The following is a 22,398-nucleotide window of genomic DNA, read 5'->3' as shown; positions in this document are numbered from 1 at the left end:
TAGAAAAGAAATGGGGAGACAGTGAAAGAGAAGGTAGGAGCATTGTTGTAGATTATTCTTCCAAGGTTGCTCTTCCAAAAGAAAAAAAGAAAAATATTAAATGTGTAAGGAAGCATTGCCAATTATTATTCTGCCACCATAAGCACCATAAGGGATGCAATATAAAACTGATCTGATATGTAGAGTGGCCTAAAGCTTTCTGCATAGTCTTTACTATCATTATGACACTGTCTGCTGCAGCCAAATATGCAGAAGTTTTCATTGAGTGCTCATGACCAGAGCAACTTATCCAGACTGCACACAACACCACTGCATATACCCTCTATTTTGGTAATCTGAAAAACAAAAGTTTATTCAAATGGGCAATAAAGAACATCACATGGAACACAACATCTAGATCGAATTATGAGGCATGCCACAGTGTGGGACTCAGTATTATTTTGACCACCTTGGGTTCTGTGATGTGCACTTGAATTCAACTACACGCTTTTTTTTTCTTTTTTTTCATTTCACCACCACTGAAATGCAGCCACCTTTGCTGGGATTGAACCCGCAGGCTTGAGCTCAGCAGTGCAACATCATGACTACTGCGCTACTGAGTGTTTACACAAATTTATAAGTAGCAAAACACATTGGAGGCTTTTGCACACTGAAACGCTACACACCGTCCAATGCGCTTCCTATGTACAGACATACTTACCAGCGGCTCATATGACAAGCATGGAGGCGTGCTCTAACACACTACTATCCAACAGCTGCTACCTACCAGAGATAACCACTGGGTCTGTACCTATTTTCACAGAACACTTACCAGCAGCTCATACAACAAGCATGGAGGCATCTCTCGTGCTCTAACACACATACCATCCAGCTGTGACATATGGCTGCACACCACAGACAAAAACAGACGGGCTAATCATCAGAGACCACATGTCATGATTTGTTTATATGCGAGCCCTCAACCTGCTTCTATAAGGCATGACAGCACAGCACTACTGCACCACTTCTCTCTTCCTAACTGCACTGGCGGCTTGTTACCAGTAATCGTGCCTTGCTGACGTGGTTATCTCTTCAGTTTCTATGTTGCTGTCCCTAAGCTGTTATTTAAGGACTTCCTTTTGAGCTTCAGTGGGCCTTGAAAGGCTAGATGATGGCTGCGACAATCTAGGGTTTTTTGTAGAGTGAAATCTTAACAGGTGCACAACTTTTTTGTTGGCTGGTTCATTTGAATGGTCTGGCATCTTTCTTTTTGGGTCACTTTCACTTTCCACAAGCATGAAAACTGGCTCAAACAAATTGTTTGCCTTCTCAGCCACACCCTCAGAGACTTCACCATCTGATATTGCCTGTCTGACTGAGTCCATTTTTGCTCTTAAGAGTGTTGAGCTTGACACTGCTTTGGCTGCTTCCAGCTTTGTTATACTCTGTACAATGTGCAATGCCCGACTTGCCTCACATGCTTCTTTGGGTGAGCTCTCATGGGCCTTGTTGCTGCTAGTTGGATTAGCGATGACCACACAGTGACTGTGCTTGCACACACACTGCGCATTCCTTGCACCTCAAAGGACAGCAAGCACCATCTTTCACTTTTGACACTTTATATGAGAGCCCTTTAATAGACTGAGATGGCACAGTCCATATGCTATCTTCATTTATTTTGGCACAAGCTGCCATTTCACTGCCAGACCTGTGGTTCTTCTGAATTGTTCTCAGCTCCTTACCCTTTGCCCCTTTCATCATCTGGCTAGCCCTTTTCATGAAAAAATGATTTGTCAAGTCCATGAGGGCAGAAATTAGTTTGTCACCATGCTTATTCTGTTTTCTCTCCAGCATAGTATGCTTTAACGTCCTGTGCTTGCTCTCAAGGTGCATGTTAGTGTTGACAGCTGCTCTAGTCCTAAAGCGATAGGCCCACTCTTGCGGCCTTACTGCATAGTGGTCTTTGAAGTACTTCAGGAAGTCCCTCAGTTTTTCTTCCTCACTAGAAAGGAATTGCTTAAAATAATCTTCAAATGCCTTTTCCGCGAGGAACTTAAGAGTAGCCACACACTATGGTAAACATGTGGCCTTAGCTGTCTCTCTACACACTCGAGTGTCTTCTTACGCCAATTGTTATCCACATGCCAGGCACAGAGAAGTTTCTGTTTTGCGGCACCCATGACCCTGGACCATGCTTTGTAGAATTGCGAGGCATCATCAGATATCAATGTCTTAGCGGCCACTTTTTGGGCCATGGCCGACTCCAGAGATTTGAAGAATGCTGTCAAAGTTTGCTCATTCATCTGATTGCAGATGAAATAAGCTATAGCTACAACTGATGCTACTTTATCTAGCACCAGAAGAGTGGTCAGCTCAAACAGGTACTCTATAGTTCCATGTGTGGAGTCGAGACATACAGTCCCTGCAGGGCCCAATTTTTCTAGTAGCTCCTTCTGAGGCTCTGTCATCAGAACAAGAGCAAAGTCTGCTGAAGAAAATGTACCACTTGGGTCCACTGCACCTTGTGCCTTGTACAGGCGGACAAGTGTTTCACCTTTTTCTTTCATCACAAGCACCCACATGTCTACACTGACAGCGTCATTAGTGTGACAACGTTCAGGAGCAGCAATGTTAAACTGCCGTTTGATGTTATGCAGGGTTGAGCACTCTGCCAAGTGCACTGGCCTCAGCTTGGATGCCACAGATGTTCTTATTCGCTTTAGAATGGTTTTCATGGGCACACCCCTTTCTAGGTTCTCTGCTACGCTGGCCTTTTCCTTGTCACTCATTCCCAAGTGCTGAATTTCTGGTTTATGACCATAATGGTTTCTTTGATACCTAACTTTTATGGTGGTGCTTTCAGGTGTCGGACTCTGAGTGTTGTCCATTGTGATGGTAATAAATGAAAGACATATCTTACCAGACCTACAGCTCCCCTGACTTTTCTCCCGACGGTCACTATGACCTTCCTTTTTCCTTGCCTCACCTGATCTATTACAGTAATAGTGGATCCTTGTCTCTCCACTAGCCAGCTTTTGGGGTCCCTGGGCAAAATGAACCAGCAGTTTTGGCTACCCTCTTCTTCTGCTTTCCATTCATGAAATTCTGTAATAAAAGCACAAAATAGCATTAGATGGTGACAAGTACTTTGGGGAGAGAGATGCAAACAAAAATAATCACTTTGAAGGCTTTGGACACGGGCTAACGTAGCATTTATTTTACTCCCTCACCTTCAACTCGACTGTGTCATGAGGTCACCCTTGATCATGCTCAAATTTCTGTTAAAATTGAATTTCAAATACGCAATGCGCCATAACTTCAAAAAATTTATCATATTAGTTTTGTTTTAATAAGACACAAGTATGAAACTTAAGCATGATCTATGCTCACTCCTTCCTCAATATTGAATCAGACTGCACATTCACAGCAATGCTGTTACGATAAGACAAAGACGAACTGAGAGCACGTGGTGCAAGCTACGCCCCAGAACAGTGCGAGTCCCTTCCCTCAGTTTCTTCTTGAAAAGCTCCTTCTTTTCAAGAAGAGCTTGAATTTTTACTGTAGATAGGGGCTTGGCGAGGGAGTGTTCCATGGTCACGCGGTTATGATCTGGCTTGGGCATGCGCCTGGTTCGAAGAGGCAGCATTATGTGTGATTTCAATAAACCAGTTGCTAGTCTGCGTTCGTCCTGTCTTCTTCTACGTTGGTGTCTTTTCCCAAGCGCAGTTTAAGTTCACAAAAAGATGTCTTACCAAGTAACCTCCTAACACACTCTTCTTAAAGAAAAAAGGATTGCGCGTGCGTCAAATTTGGCTCTATTTTATGAAACCTACAACCAGAGTCCTTCAATTGAAGGACTGTGGTACTACTAAAGAATTTTCCCAAAGTACGCCGGGAGACCAAGCCGCTGACAGCCGCAATTGCAAGTGTATTGCGGTCGGCACTGAGGCGAAGACTGTACCACGCACGCAAGTAGCGCAAAGCAACGTGAGAACGCAGAGCAAATCCCTCCTCTCGTTTAAGAAACAAAAAAAAAAAGAAGGGGGGGAGGGTGCGCGAGCGTCACATTTCGCTCTATTCTATGAAATGTACTACTAAAGAGTTTGCAAACAATACACTGGGAAACCATCCCGGCGACATCCGCAAATTCAAGTATGGTCCCGGTTCTGCGTCTCTGCCGCATTGCAACGTGCATTGAGGCGAAGACTAGGCCACGCACGCATGTGGCACAGAGCAACGTCAGAACGCAGAACAGCTTACTCCTGTCGCTTAAAAAAGAAAAAAAGATGTGCAAACGTCAAATTTCACTCCACTTGCTGGGCAGGAAAGCAGACCATGCCAAACGTATGTCATGTAGCGCATCGCTGGGAGCGCGCACACATGACTGTACTATACATAGATGGATAAACAAACAAATTATATTTAACGAGAATACAAACTTCAACATACCCCAAGGAAATAAATTAGGCACGTGCGCAAAAGATACTCTTCGCGAAACAGATGGAGAAAGAAAAAACAAAGGCCCGCAAGGTATAAACAACTGCTTTTGGAGGCACACTGCGCAACAAGAAATTTTAAAAAGTCCGACATATAATATTGCGTTTAAACGTCATTTGCTTACGATGACTGAGAATAAACTTAATAAAACTGTTCCTCACCCTTATTGTTCCGGAACACAGGTGCACGTAGTCAGCCTCGAAGTTGTGCGCAGCGATCTGGTGCACCGAATACTTCTTCATTGTAGGCAGGGAAGTGCCACATACGTCGCATTTCATCAATTTCTTGACATCCACGGCCATTCTGTGAACGTTCCTGATGTTTTGCAGCATGTTCTTCCTCTGTATGATTAGATCGTCATCGCCTATGGCAGCTCGATCACAGACGTGCGCCATTCCGAAGCGGAGAGACGGCGTTTAGAAGCACGTGGTTTCTGCGTCATTGCACGCGCTAGGATTGTTGTATATTCCGGCAGTAATACAGGGAAGAAACCTCCCCAATCACGTGACACACTAGGTATTCAGTGGCCTCATAGGGACAGATGGAAACCAACTTAGGGAACCAACATCCGGGAACGCAGGGTCACGTGGATGCTGCCTTCTATTGTTCACCGGCCTCAGCCGGCCTGCGGGGAAACGCATGTCACGCAGGCGGGTGTCCGCTTGGCTTACATTTTCGCCTGGGTAGACGTCGTTTCGTATTTTTGCGAGGCTGTCAAAGCGCGGATATTTGCCTGGAGAAGGTAGCTTTAGGATGGCATTTGTCAGCTTGCGCACCTTAAGCGCAAGCACCTTCGCGGGACGTTTTGGTGTGCGTCCTTCCAAGAGTTTCAGTTTAAACTCACGGGAAGGCAAACGCAAGGAAGTTTTATTAAGCGTATGGTCAAAAAATAATTTCGCTCAAAGAGCAAATGCAGCAGCCGGGGAGCGTTCCACTTCCAAATCCAGTGGGCCAGCATGATGCCCACTGGATATAATAAATTGATTGCCGGAATTCGTTATATATATATATATATATATATATATATATATATATATATATATATATATATATATATATATATATATATATATATATGTGTGTGTGTAAATCTCCATGGGCACTGATGAAGTAATGACATTTTGTTTTATTTTCACACACTTGTTTCCTCACATATGAGGCTGCAGCTACTCTAGGCTGCTGTCACTCAAGTGTTGAGCGATACCATTTTCTTGGACCCCTGCTTCCTCTCCATATTTTATCAAAGATCCCATGTCTCCCACTTGGGACCATTGGCAATGATGCAATTGACATGTTGGTATAGCCCTCTTATTAATATCCGTACCCAGCCTAAGACAAGCAGCAAAGATATGGAAGCATTTTGTAATTTTGTGCAGAAAGCTTTTTGCATAATAAGGTAACATGAGAAGAAGGAAATGAGTGCGCAACAAGCTATCGAACAATGCGTTACAGAGTTAAAGTTAAGGGCCCGATAAGAGAGGGGGAGGTGACGACACAAGAGACAGATCAAACTGGTGTAGCTGATACTGGAAGTGGATTGACGGTAATTTTTATGAATATTTATTTATTTCTTGATATGCCCTAAGTGCGATTGCGAGTAATACATAGGCCAGTATGATTACAATACAGTGGCGCTAAGTTCGCAAATTAAAGAATAAAAAGAAACAGCAAGTTCGCGTGCAACGTAAATACGGAAATACAATATGCGATGCAGTACAAAATAGGATACACAAGTTAGTACAAATATAACAAGGACACGCTGCGGAATGACATTACGCGCGGTATAAAAACAAGCTATCAAATAATACTGCTCTAACAATACTAGAACGAACGGTAAAAGAAGTCACGCAGAAACTCCTGTAGGAGTGTAAGTATGAGTAAGCAATGCGGGACTTGCTCATCTCCGCATATCCCGCTGTCATGAATGTTATGAAACTTGATCCTATCAGTGTAAACGACAGCGCTGCGGTGACACGGACTGCTGCGGACAACGGCGCTGGTGAATCGATGACGCAATCTAACTGCTACAGGTGGCGGCGCCAGGTTCACTGGTGACGTTCCGATTACAATAAGGCCTCATCGCTCTTTAGCGTCTTATCCATACGCATCGAAGCATTATGGACCGTGATGAACCATACACCGGCGACGTGGGCCTCTCCTCAGTTTCCTTCCTCCATGGTGATGGTTTTGTGCGCTCACACTTGCTGCTCCGAATGTTTCGTACCGGGGCAAAGGCGCCGCGCGGGCAGGTTTGCGTTGGTCTCCGTGTTTTGTTGCGCTGCGTTATCTGGACCGTGCTCTCCCGGATGTTGCGGTGGCCAGGTGGGACAGGAGGAACTAAAGTTCGCGAAATGAACGCACATGCAACGCTGTACGCAATGTACCCCGCCACGGCAATGGCAACGGACGAAGGAATATCCGCGGGAAATTTTGCCCTCTGGGGGAATCGCGCTAACGTGCCGTCGCAGGCTGAAACCCCTGCGTTTCAGGATCTGTACGATGAACGCCTCGCAAGTCAGTGATTCCTGCTTTTGACAGCGCATATGGTGCATCTGCGGCACGTAGAACGTACGTTATAAATGCGTAGTTCGTGTTCAATAACAACTTGCTTTTGTGCATATTAAAACACATGTTGCTTAACTGTTGCTTGTTCCTCGCAGTACTCGTGACAGCACGAAGTCTTTTAGGCAGAGCGCGTTCGAGGTTCATGCACACCTCCACAGGTGTACCTCAATACACGTGCTGATAGAGCGTTACGCAGAATACGTGGATTTTGCTGCCCTCGGCACCTTGCGCCTGCCATCCGACGCTTCATCGTGGAGTATGGGAAAGAAGCGGCTGCTTTGACTTAAGGAACGAATCCTCCCTAACGTAGGCGTATTCTATCTGTGCGCGCGAGAAGCGCAGGGAAGTGAAGGTTAGCGGATGCGCTGCAAGGGTCGGCAAGGCTCCACAGAATGTGTGCCTGCGAACATATCAAACGGCTGTTCCATGGTCGCATGTAGCCCGGTTCTTTGCGCGTACTGTTCTGCACCGTGCGCCGGCTATCGCAAAGCTTTGGTTCCGTGACGCTTCACTTACCGTGGTAAGGTTAAGGCACCTCAGGCCGCAGTGAATCTAAACACGCAGTCAGAAATGACATTCTGCTTTCTCACTGGCGCGCTCTCGCAGTGATGCGCGTCCACCCGAAGTTTGTTAAATAAAGCACGTCGATTTCTCAAGCGAGAATGTGTTGGCGCTCATAAACTCCAAATGGATCGCAAATGGGTCCGTGTGTCATACACGTCTCCAGTGCGCTCTTGCAGTGCAGTCAGAATGCGCACGTTTTTTTCGTATCGCAAGACCGTCTGAGAGCCCCAGGAAGCCCGAGCAGGGAAAAGTAAGTAGAAGGCAGCGATAATGGTGACCTTAAAAAAAAAAAAACACGCAAGAACTGGGCAGCGGCCGGTACTGTGGTTGATGCGAACAGTTCACTTGGCTGGCCTTATAAGGAATGTTTTTTTATACGTCTTTATTTCTATATTCATAAAAGCCGGTAAAAGCAGCCGATTCGACCTCACGGCCCAATTTGCGAAGTTCATTATGAACTTATTTTAACATGAATTCGGCAACGGTAATGCAATAAGACATCGCGATTGTTTAGTGTTGCTGCGCAGCGCGCGCGTCCGAGCATGCCGAATGCGTGCAGCGCGGCGTGGTTTCGCGAGAAGCGTAAACAAGAGGGGAGAGCGGGCCCGATAGGCGGAGCAACGCCATGAGCGACGACAACTTCCGGCTTCGCTTCAGCTTCACAAAGAGTGACGTCAGGGCCTCTCCTGAGTTTCCTTCCTTCGTGGCCGCGGTACAAAGGCTAGAAGGTTGCCGCGGTCTGTTCTCCAGGGTTGCCGGATGGTCCCAACAAAATACCGCCAAATGATTTTACAATGTAGCTCAAGAATAGCAAGACTCAATTTTTGTATGAACGAAAAGCAGCCAAAAACATAGCCGAAACGTTTGACGATGCTCTGCAGGTTTCTTATAGATGGTGGGCGAATCTCACCGCATATTTCCAGTGTCAAAATTACTTACGGCGCATGCAACCAGCACAACGCTGGCCTCAAGATCTGCGTAAAGAATTCTAGTGAGAGCTGCCACTCAGACCAACGTTTATAGATACTTTATAAATGTATCTATATCGTTAACGTCTATAACGTATCAAAGTATTTATAAACGTTGACTCAGACTTGGATTTGGACACCACTTATTGTCACAATAAGCCGAAGGATTTCTTTTCCGATTTACTCATGAGTTTTATTATCATTTATCGAGCCACGTTCTAAGCTAACTTTAGATCATGCCTCGCTTTACCTGAGGCAGTTTTCTATAAAAGTCGTGGAAAATATTTCTAGCTCCAACCTCGAGGATCAGCTTCAGCTGGTCCCGATGTACTGCCCGATAGGCCACCCGAGCTCAAGGAATTTAGGAATAGGGATGCCTTCCCTAAGCTTGATCCGTAAAATAAAAATGCCTTTTCTCTCCCGCTCTCTCTCTTTCTCTCTCAATTTTGTGATTTGCACTTTTAAGCAGCAAATGCTGCTTCTTGGAGGCACACTGGACTCTGGAGAAAATTTTAAACCTTTTCGCATTTTCTTCGTACGAAGAAGCGGCAGTTCTCCGAGGGCATATCTTGGTCACTGTTACAATCGTGCTGACTGAGATCAGTGTCGGGGCTTGCTGTTTGCAAAAGATGGCTTGTAAGGCTTGCTGCGGCGTAGTGCTCGTTCCTTAGGAGGCCGACGCTGTTTCACAGGCTTGGCAAACATAAACTGCGTCGGCACAGCATCCTCCTTCAGAAAGCGTCGCCCTCTAGTCACGTTTGGGATATAGTCATTTGGCTTGAAATGTTAATTTCGAGCAGATCCTCGTAAACTGGTCGATCACGAAGTTTGGCCCTGTATCTTTTCTTATGAGTCATGGCAGATCTATCATGGCGCAAGTGCGTGTGGGAGTGAGCCTTAAATTACTTTACATAAGGAAGAGATTAAGTGCCTTAACAGTTATCTCTCACGTTGACCGGCACGTGTACCCGACTGATACGTGGTGATACCATTCTAGAGCTTGCGCAGGTGAGTTTTGTGTCTTCTTTCTTTTTTTCGCCTCAGTGCTCCCTTCAGTTGATAGTCGGCGTTCGTGTTGTCCGCTTATCTACTCTTGTGTCCTGTCTGCACGCCTCACCTCTTTTTTGCATAATGAATCCTTACCAACTAGCTCAGCTTTCTGTCGTTCTAAGCATTATCGTTAATATCTATGTAAATAAGCTACCCACGCGCCTTGCTTAAGTATATATGTGTGGAGGAAAGACCCCGTTACTTGATCCAGCACGTTTCGCGTGCAAAGAGGCTGCCGTTGTAGCCTGATGCAATCGGAGTTAAATTATCTGCTCCTCGCTCGGCCTTCAGAGACGCCTAACTCGGCAGTACGTTTGTCGATCCGAACGGGAATGGTAACGCTTGAGAGAGCTGCCTCAGCCATAGTAGGTACGAGTACAATCAGTAAGCTCAAACGTGCGCTGATCAAGACTTGTAAGGACCAGAAGTGCGCAATTCTTGGCAGGCATTACACGCACTTGTAGGCAATGGTGCCTCCGCGTTCGACAGGCAGGGTACAGAAAGGTTTTGTACAGGGCTCGGTCAGCATGACAAGCAGGTGCCAATGCGTATCCACCACCTATGACTTCGGCAGGCCCACTACGAATATAGAGCGGGCGCAATTGAAAGACCATACAGGGCCCCCGCTATAGTTGCACCATAAGTTCGGCATGTAAGCTGTTTCATGGGTGAATAAATGTAATGCGCTTTACTTTGGTATCGTTGACCAGATGAAACACGCCACTACTCGATCATGCATTTGCTGCCCCGTGAGCGGCTGGCGCGCTACTGTAGCGTCACGCATGACCCAATCGAATTTGACCCAATCGATGACCCAATGACTCGAAGATGACTCGAAGATGACCCAATGACACCTCGCGCGCAGCGTTGAGAGGCAGAGCTCGGACGTTTTCTTCCCATCCCAACAGGAGGGGTCCCGTTTGAGGGGGAAGGCCTCAAACGGGACCGCTGAAACTCGAACTGGTGCTCATCAGGAGTGAGAGTGTGCAATTTGTTACATGCATTTCAAGCTTCCTAGGCCACGAAGCTTCTGCGTTCGTCGCGTGGGGCCCAGAAATGGCGGGGAGACGCTCGGGTGGCTAAACAAAAAAAAAAAAAGACTCACTGTGGAGGAGTCGTTTCTTGATGCCCTAACACCGAAACACACTCTGCAAAACAAACGGGCCGACTACGAATAAGGAGCGAGCAGGATTGCAAAATGGACAATAAGACCCCCACAAGCTGCAACCTAAGATAAGCAAGCATTCCAATTCGCCGTTAAATGTAACTTGCGTGTTTGGTTACGTCTCCATTTCTGTAGTTTCCTGCCCACATGCAGCCTCTGCACCATGCACTAGACCCCATTGCTGCTGCGCCCCTGGTACAGCCTAGCCGAATTTTTAAGATAAAATCACGAAATAAAAAAAAACGCTTGACTGACTTTTAGTTGATTTAATTGCAGCTATGCAGGCAGGAAAAAAAATTATGCATTTTAGCGTCTAAACCACGATCTGATTATGAGGCACGCCGTAGTTGGGGGCTCCGAAAATTTGATCCACCTGGGGTACTTCAACGTGCATCTAAATCTGAGTACACGGGCGCATTTTCTAAAGGCACGAATGCTTTCTGAGTAGGGGGCTGACATGGGCGTCGTTACCAACGGAGATCGCGCCATCGCTGACACAAGTGAAAGCATTGAAAGAAAATTGCTGTGCGACCTGCGCCGCCAGTAGCATTTCTTTACATAAAGTTTGCATAAAGTTTGCACGTTCGCATAAAGGATTGAATGGCCACCATCGGTAAATGTGAATATTTTTCGAATATTTCCACATATTACCTGTGCGGAAATAAACGTCAAATTGAAAGAAACATGCTTCATCCCAGTGGGCACAGCATTGACATAAATTACGAGAACTTACGCGTAGCGGATCCCGCCACACGCAGGTTGTAAGGAGTTTCGCACTCTCCGAAAAGTGCGCGCGAACAAACTGCTTATTTATTCGTAATGCTCCGTTTGTGTTTTCAGTAACGAACGTTTCACAACGAGCAGCGCAATCGCAGAAACTTGCCCACTTTATGAACACCAACAGGCGAACGTCGTTTTACAATAACTGTGAAAGCGGCCGATCATTATTCGAAAATTGTTCCAAAAGTACTTCACGTTCGATTCGATTGACTTCCGGCGCTACTCGATAAGTATACTCGCTTCGGTCTCGAAAATTACCATTCGCGCACCTATTTGACATGGCATGGGTCCGCCCTACGCGTTTAGGTAGTCCGGCTTGAGTTTACTTTCGCTTCCGGCCAAACGTGACGGTAGTGAAGCGCCCTACTCCTTACCGAACGTCACACACATGTACTCTTACACACTGTGGGGATTCAGGCGAGTTAGTTATGCATTGCGAAATGGCTTTCTTGCCTTGAAGACGTGAACATAGGCAGGAGAGGGTGCCGGCCTCGTGAAGACCTGCGTGTGCACCCTGTACCCCGCTTCTTTGCGCGCGTCTTCTAGCGCAAAAGCCGTCTCGTTCAAACGCTGATTCGTTGAGCTCCACTGAACAGCTAAAGCGAGTCGGTTAAGACGCGTTTATAGTCAGACGTTATCGGCACGCGGGCGAGTGTCGTTAGACGCCTGGCGCGTAGGAGCACGTTGGCCGCATCCCGCGCCAATGGGTCGAACCATCGTTCGAACCATCGCCCAGGCGCTAGTCGAACTATAGGTGCTGCTGTTCTCGCCAACGTGACGTAACGTGTGCGCACGCTCACGCTACGTCGGACTACATTTAGGCCTTTAGGCTCCATCGCTGTGTCGGAAAATACGAAGCCGTCGACTCGCCTCTCAGTGTTCGTACGTACAATGGGGACAGTGCTATGTCCCCTTTCAGTGACGTCACAGATAAAAAGTACGGGAAAGTACGAGGCACACGCATTCGCCGACTCCCCTCGCACTGGCTTCCCTTTCCTCTTGTGCTCGAGCATCCATTTCCCTTCCGACCGCCTTTAGCTCCCTCACATTTCCGCGGCGTGCTGCTGTTTCTGGTGCTCTTTCTCTCCCCTTACATTCATTCCCTACCCCTTGTGCAGCGCGGTTGAGGCGTCCTCTGCTGAGAGACAGTTACTGCGCTGCACTTTACCCCAACCTTTCCTTCCCATCAAGAATCTTCTCTCTCTCTCTCCGACGCGACACTCGTAGTCTTACGCTCCGTCTCCCGCTACCTCACAAGGGCGGACGAGATTTCCCCGAAGGGAATTTCCCTGCCCTAGCGGCTTCGAGCTCTGTACACTCAGTGCGCGCTGAGGTCAACAGACCACTTTGTGGACACTCACAGAATACCCCCTTGGTGTGGCCATTAGGGAGCTAGAAGGGCCGTTAGAAGGTCTTAGAAGGTTTGTTAGAAGAGCTCTTCTGTAGACAATGACAGAGCGCGGAAGAGATCGAGAGAAAGAGAGTTCAGTGAAAGCTGAAGTGAACCGGGCTTTATCCTAGTTCAAAAAAATGACAAAGTAATTTTCGTAGGCACCATCGACTAAATGCTATTACAGCCAGCCTGACGAGCCGCATCACCCTGATAAGGCATAAAAATATCAGTTTCAATAAAGTGAAATGCATACAAAAATACACGTTTTGACACTATCTACAAGAAACAATTGCACGGTGCATCTATCAGCACTTTTATTATTTGATTATTTAGCCACGGCGGCCGCATTTCGATGGGGGCGAAATGCGAAAACACCCGTGTACTTAGATTTAGGTGCACGTTAAAGATACCGAGGTGGTCGAAATTTCCGGAGTACCCCACTACGGCATGCCTCATAATCAGAAAGCGGTTCTGGCACGTAAAACCCCATTATTTCGTTATTTAATTACTTATTTATTGTTATTTGTTCACTTTTATTATCTTTATTTTTTAGATAAACACCTTAAATTTCATGAGCATGTTTCACCCTTAACAAAGAAAGCAGAATTTGGAATTAGAATATTAATTAAACTTCGCAATTTCTTTATTGTGAAGACACTCATTCTATTAAGCCTTTATTCACACGCATATTAATCATTGCATATCATCATGGGGGTACACGTATCTCACACATTTATCCCCACTACAGCATTCCCAAAATCAAGCAATTCGCATCATTAGACGTAGTAGCTGCACAACAGAAATATCTCTATTGCTCAGCTCTATGGGCATTTTATCGCTACAGAAACTAAATAAATACTCATTTGGAATACTTGTTTACAAATTTGTTAACGGAAGCTCCTATTCCATATAATTACTAACAGCCAGTATCCACATTCCACGTCTACCCGTTTCGCTTCTACCAACAGCTATATACTGCCAAAACCTAGAAGCAATTGTGGTAAATGTACTACTAATTTTTCAGCCACACTACTTTGGAACTCATTACCATGTCATATTAAAATACTCTCTCATTTTTACGCATTCAAATCAAACATTCGTAATTTTTTTCACTCACTATAAGAATTTGATCGTTATCGTTATATTAATAATTGCTTTGTGTCATTATATATTTTACAGCGTTAGCTACCGACTAACTTAATATGGTGTCTTGTGTTTGCATATAGCTGCTTTGTATTTACATATCCTACTCATTTGTAATGGGAGGTCCCCTGTACAGTCTGTTGACTATGGGACCTCCCTCTGTATGCATTTATAATCGCCCATAGACAGCCCCGTATTACACCAACATACACTGATGATGAACAGGCAGTAGGAGGCATGGCGTCCGGACGGGGGTCGTGGGAGCCAGTTGGCTCTTCAGGACAAAGCCCAGCGAACCGCTCGTGCCAGTGGGGCCCTGGTAAAGGCCCCGACCATCGTCCCTTAAGAGGAAGCTTTAGCTCGGGCCCAACTCCGACGCGGCCTATTCAAATACATGTAAAAACGCAAAAACGTTTTTCTGAGATAACCCCTGGACCGATTTTAATGAAATTTGTTGCATTTGAGAGAAAAAGTTAAATTCTAGTGACTGTTGGAAGTGGAATTTTGATTTAGGGCTTGAATTTTGTTAAAAGGATTTTCAAAAATTCAGACGTTTGAAAAAAATAGAAGCACGAAGTTTACAAACTAATAGCTATGCATCAAGAACAGATATCGCGATTCTGTAAAAGGCATCCATTAGACCATTCAAAGCGGACAAATTTGTTATGTGAGTTTCCATCTTACGTGAATTTGTTACATTGTTTACGAGGGTTCTGCAAAAGTTGTAATTGCACATTTCCCAATTTTTTTAGGTTCATGTGTAACATATCAATTTTGTCCGCTTTAGATGTGCTATCAGGTACATTTCACAGAATTGCGATATCATTTTTGCTTGCTGAGTTGCGGAGTTGTAAACTTGATAGTTTCGTTTTCTGAAAATTTGCGATTTTTGCCAAATTTTTGTAAAAAATTGACGACCGAAATCGAAAATTCGAAACCAACAGTCACTAGATTTTAAGTTTTTCTTTTAAATGCAGCAAACCCCGTCAAATTTGGTGCAGTGGTTTCCTAGAAAAACGAATTCTGCTTTTACATGTATTTAGATAGGAGCACCCGAGCTAAAGCTTCCTCTTAAGTAAAACTCTTGCTTGGGCTAGCTGGTTCATGTTTGAATGAGTAAAGGCAAGGCGAAAGAGACCAGGACTGAAGAAGGACACAAACAACCGGACCGGTGCCCTTTTTATCGTCCCATATTTTGTTTATATTCAATAAAGTTTTTACTCACCTCATTTGTAACCTTATCATTATGCACAATAAAGAACTCTCAAGGTTTCATTTGCCGATAAAATACGCGCGCACACACACACACACACGCACACATACATACATACATACATACATACATACATACATACATACATACATTACTACATACACACACATACGTACACATACATACATACATACGTACACATACATACATACATACGTACACATACATACATACATACATACATACATACATACATACATACATACATACATACATACATACATACATACATACATACATACATACATACATACATACATACATACATACATACATACATACATGTGTGTGTGTGCGTGTTAGCAAAAATCAGGAAGGTGCGCGAAAAACCACATAGGTAATCGTGCAAAAGATCAACGACACTCAGATTTTAGAGAATTCACAGCCGTATGTATCTGTGACGGCTGAAGGTTTCAGCTATAGGCTATATTCAAGGATCTTGATATGAGTGTTTGGTTTGACAGGATAACAGCAACAAAATAAACAAATGAGCAAATGCGCAAATAAATACACAAGAAAACGCGAGAGACGGATAGCAGACTAGTGCCACAGTGCAGCATCACAAACCCATTTCCAGGGAAGCTATTTCGTTCCAGCAGCTGCACTAACACTTCCAGTTGCCTGCAATTAAATCACATCCTTTAATACGCTCCCCGTATATGGCGGGTCCATTTGAAAGAGAATTTCCAGCATGTGACGGTTTCGAGCACTTGTTAAGGAACTTTTACAACGGCACTAATGCATCCACGCACATTTTACTTCGCCAGAACATTGGCGATTGTATCCCCTTCCACCCTCCCAATTTTATCTATATTGGAAGCCCAGTTGTGTTCACAGTTCTCCCAGGACAACAGGCTAAACCATTAGCGCGTTCGTAAAGGCGCATAAAGCTCCAGAGTGCTTCCATATGGTTGCCGAGGCCCGAATTAGCCATTACTTGGTCCTAGCTGTCACCTAACATAAAGATGCTGTGTGGTTTAATTCAGCGATGACTCCATGCAAAGTTCATATCCCGCATTAAAAAAAAAAAGAGAGCAGCATTGAATTATCGTTTGTACCGTTCCCAATTAAGCCGGAAAAGCTAACATTACGCGACGCATTGCTGTTAACCCCTATGAAAATGGCCATTGCCTTTATGTTTCCTTTATGTTTCCTTCTTGTGTCCTATGTGACCTTTATGTTTCCTTGTCCTTTGTGTGACCTCCAGGATGTGAACTTTGTGTGTACTACGTGTTTACTCATCCTAACGTATACCTCGAGGAAGTTACCTTTATTATGCCTCTAGGATGTGTCCTTTATGTTTACGGCAGGATGTTAACTGGATGTGCACTATGTGTTACCTGAGTGTACACTTGAGTGCACATGTAGGTAACATAGAGTGCACATAACAACTGTCTTTACATATAATATAGGCAGATCTATCTGTACTGTGTGACAGGCATTGATACACTCAGCAGAGTCATTGTAAGTACTAAATCTTGACTTATGCTTTCATTTGGTCCAAGAAAACAACCCTTATTATAATTCTTGTAGGATGTGTCCTTTGTGTTTACGGCAGGATGTTACCTAGGTGTGCACTTCAGTACACACGTAGGTAACATAGAGCATATAGTGGGCGAGTTGGTTACGATTCATCGTACCTTTAGCAACAGCGCAAAAGCAACGCGGAAACAAGGAACACTCCGAAGAAACAGCGCCGTCTTGTTGTGTTTCTTCCTTTTGTCCGTGTCGCTTTCGCGCTGACCACAAGTACGAGTAACTGCTGTGTCGATATTAGCACGCGTAGAAGCAGGGCAGCGCGGATCCCGTAAATGCTTGCTTGGGCGTACAACTGAACAATTTATAATTGTGAGTTGGCTAAGTATGAAAGTTGTGTGCGGAGTATGGCCGTATTTGATTACGCGAGCATGCAAGCAGTACGCCTGTTTCACTTTGGCCGAAATTCCGCTGCCGCTGCAAGCCAGCTATCGCCACATTTTGTCGCCTTCATTCCTTACGCTACGAGCAAATATGGTGCCACCTATGCAAGATAAAGCCTGACATTCTCAAAAACACGTCACTGGGCACCATAAGAAGCGTGTATATGTGTGGCAATTCCGAATTTCTGATCGGTAGGCGTCACAGATCTCGCGGCTGCCCGGATACCGTGCGCCATCCCAAGCGATGGAACAGCACATGATGCGCGCTGATTGGCTCGTGTCCGCCGACAAACCACAGGACAAGCGTTCGCGCATAGTTCGTCTAAAATCTCTGCATATACTTTAAAAAAACAAGGCAGCGCACCAAGACACTTTAAAATCAATAATTTGTGTTTAAATACCAGCCTTCCTTCCAGCAACGACGTTTTTAAATCTCGAAGGCCGTGCTTTTCCAAAATGCACGCCCTAAAGAAAAATGTAGATCTCGGAGGCTAAATTCACGTTTTAACCGCAGTGCGGCGCTGCCGCAGTGTAACGGTTGACGGTGAGCTGGGTCACGTTGTTTTGCTGTGAGCGGTGAGAGTGTTCGTTACACAGTAATTTAATCATATTTTCGAAGTGCCTAAACAAACTGTGATCCGTACCGTGTGCATTAACCATCAGGAAACCTCTGGACTCGTGTAACGCCATTAGTTCGCCTTATGTTTCGTGTGATACGCCAGTGTCTTGTGTACTACAGCACCCGTGCGAGCGGCCTTTGTTCTCGCCTGTCCGCGTTCGCTCGTGGAATACCTGATACTGTGGCTTCGAATTATGGTGCGTGAAAGAATTTGTTGACAGTTGTGCTTTCGTGCGCTGGTGTTCATCGGCGATTCAACAGTGTTCGCGCTGGAAAGAGTGTCGTCGCGTGGTGCCTGCGAGACGAAGAAGCCGTTTGCTGACCACATTGAAGGTAAGCAGATCTGACGCTTGCGCGCATTCTCGCAGCTTTTGGTTCATGTAGTAAGCTTTGTGGAACGACAACAGAACACTTTCTGAGCGTACGTTGACCATGTTGCTGTGCACATTTAGCAAAGCGTTTCACGAGGGGAGTTTCCGTGAAATGTATCATTTCTTACCGCTTACTTGCTTTATGGAGTGATGTGCTACCACCGCCGATTGTTGGGACTTAATGGGCAAATATTTACGTAAACGCTGAAAGTTACTGTTTTCTCGGTAGTTTCCCGGCAAGAAATTCTTCCGTAGATATGAATTTCCGCAAGTTACGTTTGTAATGCATGTCGATGTGTCACGGGCATCGCGAGTTGGCACGCGACTGCGATGTTTGACACTTGAACAGGTATTAGCTTGTGTGAAGATTACTTTATTGATAGTGTTCAGATTGAAGTGCAGCTTCGCGAGAACTTGTCTGCATTGTTTGTGTTCTTCGACGTGCTCGTGTATTTGTCTTCTATATTGTAGGGCAAATGTAGACCGACATTACAACAGCGAAATTTCTTTTTAATCGAGGCATCTCAATCAGACGCTCGTTTTCATTAATATTTTCATCCGAAGAACGGGATGTGAGTTCCTGCGATTGTTAAAGACAGTGGTTTGTAGCACTGCCTAATAAGGGATGCGATTTTCTTGCGATGCTTTGCGCTCGATGTTTGCCACTCTTATAACCCACCTTTCACGGCTGGCTGTTATAGTTAATAACGATAGCGGAATGTCGGTCAGATCAATGAGCAAAGGAGTAGCATCGGAAAAGGGATCGCTACAAAATCGCGGTCTAGGTTTTAGACCCTTCGTAATCGATTGTTCATTTGATTTACTAGATCTTTAAGTTTTGGTGATAATTTCCCATGTAGTCTGATGTTTGCGGCTGGTTTTATTCCCGCCTGAATTTTACCATATAACAGTGTAACCACTTGAGATATAACTACGAGACATCTGTACAAGCAGGCACACAAAGATTTCTTGGCCAGTTGCCTACTCCTATAGGTCATGTACTACTTAGCAGCTGCTGCAGAAATGTTTTAAAAAATTTGTGAGCAATTTAATACCTGAGTGGACTGGCAGCTCAGTCTCTTTCAAACAATTAGTTAAAAGCTTCTGTGTTGCCCTGATGTTTTTATGATCTGTTTTTGACTTCTCCACGTTTCTTCGCTGTGTGCATACAGGCCAGGCTGTTCTTGCTTAAATGAATATTTTTGAATAAGTGAAAAAGATTGGCTTTTGTTTTGTTTTTCAGGTGCCTTGTGAGCTCTCACCCAAGCAACACATTCCAGAGGTCTGCTGTGAGCAGACGTGGCAAACTGAAGTAACATTCAGATAGTCCAATAAACTGTTCGTAGTTTCAGACAAACTTTTGCAAAGTATAGTCAAAACTTTCTTTTAAAAGTGCAAGCACTGATCCAACCTGATCTTTCCATGCAAACATTACATATTATATTAGTCACAAAGACATAACTAGAACAGCAGCACTGCAGTGAGGAACGTACAGTGGTTCTCCAAGTGTTATACTGAAATAATCTATGAAGGCTAATTAGTTTGCAATTTTAGAACAAATTGTCATGAATTTCTGTGCCATAGCAGAGTTTCAATCCATGCGCTGCATCATGTAGGGAACAGTAACCTTACAATGAAAACCAATGCAAAACTTTTTAACTCAGGAAGAATTTATAGATATAAAATGTGTACACGGAACTCTTCATCTATGCATGTCTACGTAAAATACAGGATTTAGTCACTGCGGCCACATAAAGGATGCATAAAGGTAGGACACACGAAGGAAACATAAAAGCAGTGGCCAAATTTCAACATGGAGGAAACATAAAGTACGGTAACATAAGGGATACATAAAGGGAGGACACATGAAGGAAACATAAAAGCAGTGGCCAAATTTCAACATGGAGGAAACATAAAGTACGGTAACATAAGGGATACATACAGGGAGGACACACGAAGGAAACATAAAAGCAGTGGCCAAATTTCAACATGGAGGAAACATAAAGGATATTTCCTCATGTGAACTGCGGGAAACATACAGTAAACATAAAGGACATAACCATTTTCATAAGGGAAGATGTCCCGCGATTCCCCTAACAATTGTTTAGCGTAAATAAGTCTTTTCTCTGGACATTGGGAAACGTAGCTAATGATGGCAGTGTGACTTCTACACACTGCCATCTTCTACAAAATCTTCTACAAAATCTTTATTTGATAAACGTGAGTTTATTACGCACAGAGATTCGCGACAGCATTTCCCCAAGTTCACTGAATTTGATATTGGTGGTATGGCAGGGGGTAAATTTTGGGCCACTCGTAATGCACATGTCCGGAGCACTTCAATACGTAATTCATTGAAAAGCCCGTAATTACCCCAAACGTTCCAAACTTCGCCTATGCATTTGTCATGATGCAGCTCTTGTTTTCGCCAAATATTGACAAGCCGCATTGTCTAGTTGACTGCAAAAATTGGATGGACCAACCTCGTATGACACACGAAAAGCGAAAAAAAAAAAGAAGACGAGGCTTAAGCATGTTTTAGAACGGTTTTATTTGAACCGGAAACGTTAATGTCTCGCGACACTTTGCATTACGATTCCCCGTATACTGGGGCCAAATGTGGAATTGATATCTTGTTCAGTTATTTTTTCAGTCTGGGAAACATTCCAAATAAACGCAGTATGGCACTCTGGAAAGATTGAATAGGTAAATTTCTACGAGGACTGTGAATAACCTACACCGATTGAAAATTTTTCGCGCCTCATTCGAAACATGCTCCTTACTTCAACGAAATATTAACGCTATGCCTGGCATAGTTCACCGAGGTGACGGGGGGAAATCAGTTAAATGTGGTGTATAAGGCAGATAAAAATTGGGAGATGGCGAATGATCTTTATTTTTTTTCGAAGTACATAAATACCTTCCGCACTCCGAAGTTTCAGTACTTGTCACTCATAGAATGGTTTCCATTTCATTCAAGATAAGTATTTTCCGCCTCTTTTCCGTCATCCCATAAAAGTGGAGAGGCTTTTGAAGCGTTTTCTATAACGCCACTAAATAGGCCGTAAACGAGGCGTTAGTAATTTTCATCTCACCCCTAGTACGCGTGCACAATCAACTCTTGACCAGAATCTTGCCCTTTACATCTCGCATATTCTTCCGAAATGTGCAATTCTTGAGTGATTTAGTTTTTCCAGAAAACTGAAAACTGGAATATAACGTTTGTGCACGCTTCTAGTCACCTTAACAGCTTCGCTGTAAAAAAAAAACAATTATCGGATCAACTTCAATTTACCCCAACCACGAGGGACTCGCTCTGGTGCGCACAAACCGTCCCTAGGGAACAAAACGATCGTTTTCTTTTAGCCATGCTCGCCAGATCGTCACCGCCATAAAAGGAGGAACAGTCATCCACATTAACTCCGGGCAGGCACGTGACAACTGAGGAGAAGAAGAAGAGATCCCCAAGGCGGTGTCACGTAAAGTTCTATCTCGGAACCAGGATGAATCGCGGTCGTAGACCGACTAACCGAGGCACAGCGCAGCCTGCACATGCGACGACGGGTGCTCGTCAGGCAGCAGAAGTCGTGGTGGTGTCTACCGAATCCGAATCCGAATCTGAAGAGGAGCAGACCACCCAGGCTGGCCGCTTCTGCATCATGATCTGGATTACGGGCGCTGCCCTCGCGTTCCCTCTCGCCGTGGCAGCATGGCTTCTGCTGGTCCCGTACCTGGTCCACTCCAACTGGACCCTGGTGCCACCCACGTGCATCGTGCCTGTGGCCCTACCGCAACTGACCCCCCCACTAAGGGTGGGCTCCCCGCACACGGGCAACTCGACAAACCTTACCGCCAGGCCCATCTTCTGTCTCTTCAACAACAGCCGTGTCGACACGAGCTCTTCCTACCACACCTCTCGGTGGCACTACGTGTTCGAAGAACTGCCTTTCATCCTGTGCCCCAACATAGTCTACTGGTCGGTGGGAATCGAAAACGGAGAGCTCATGAGTCGGCTGCCCATGTTCGACGAGCAGTACGGCCTGTACAGGCTGAGAAACATCACCAACGCGCTAGGATTTCCCGCCGTCAAGATCCTGCTGGCCCTGGGCGGC

The 22,398-nt window shown here is 45.0% G+C and overlaps 1 long non-coding RNA gene across 1 annotated transcript; it reads left to right on the top strand.

The window, feature by feature from the left end:
- Positions 1 to 17,595: 17,595 nt before the first annotated feature.
- Positions 17,596 to 19,643, top strand: LOC135904215 (uncharacterized). Its single transcript, XR_010565040.1, has 2 exons — positions 17,596 to 18,248; positions 19,530 to 19,643. It is a non-coding gene; the product is annotated as an uncharacterized lncRNA (long non-coding RNA).
- Positions 19,644 to 22,398: the final 2,755 nt, after the last annotated feature.

This window comes from Dermacentor albipictus, chromosome 10 (genome assembly GCF_038994185.2).
Source record: "Dermacentor albipictus isolate Rhodes 1998 colony chromosome 10, USDA_Dalb.pri_finalv2, whole genome shotgun sequence".
NCBI classification, from domain to species: domain Eukaryota; kingdom Metazoa; phylum Arthropoda; class Arachnida; order Ixodida; family Ixodidae; genus Dermacentor; species Dermacentor albipictus.
Note: the sequence above shows the minus strand (reverse complement) of the source record. Positions and strands in the feature narration are given on the sequence as shown.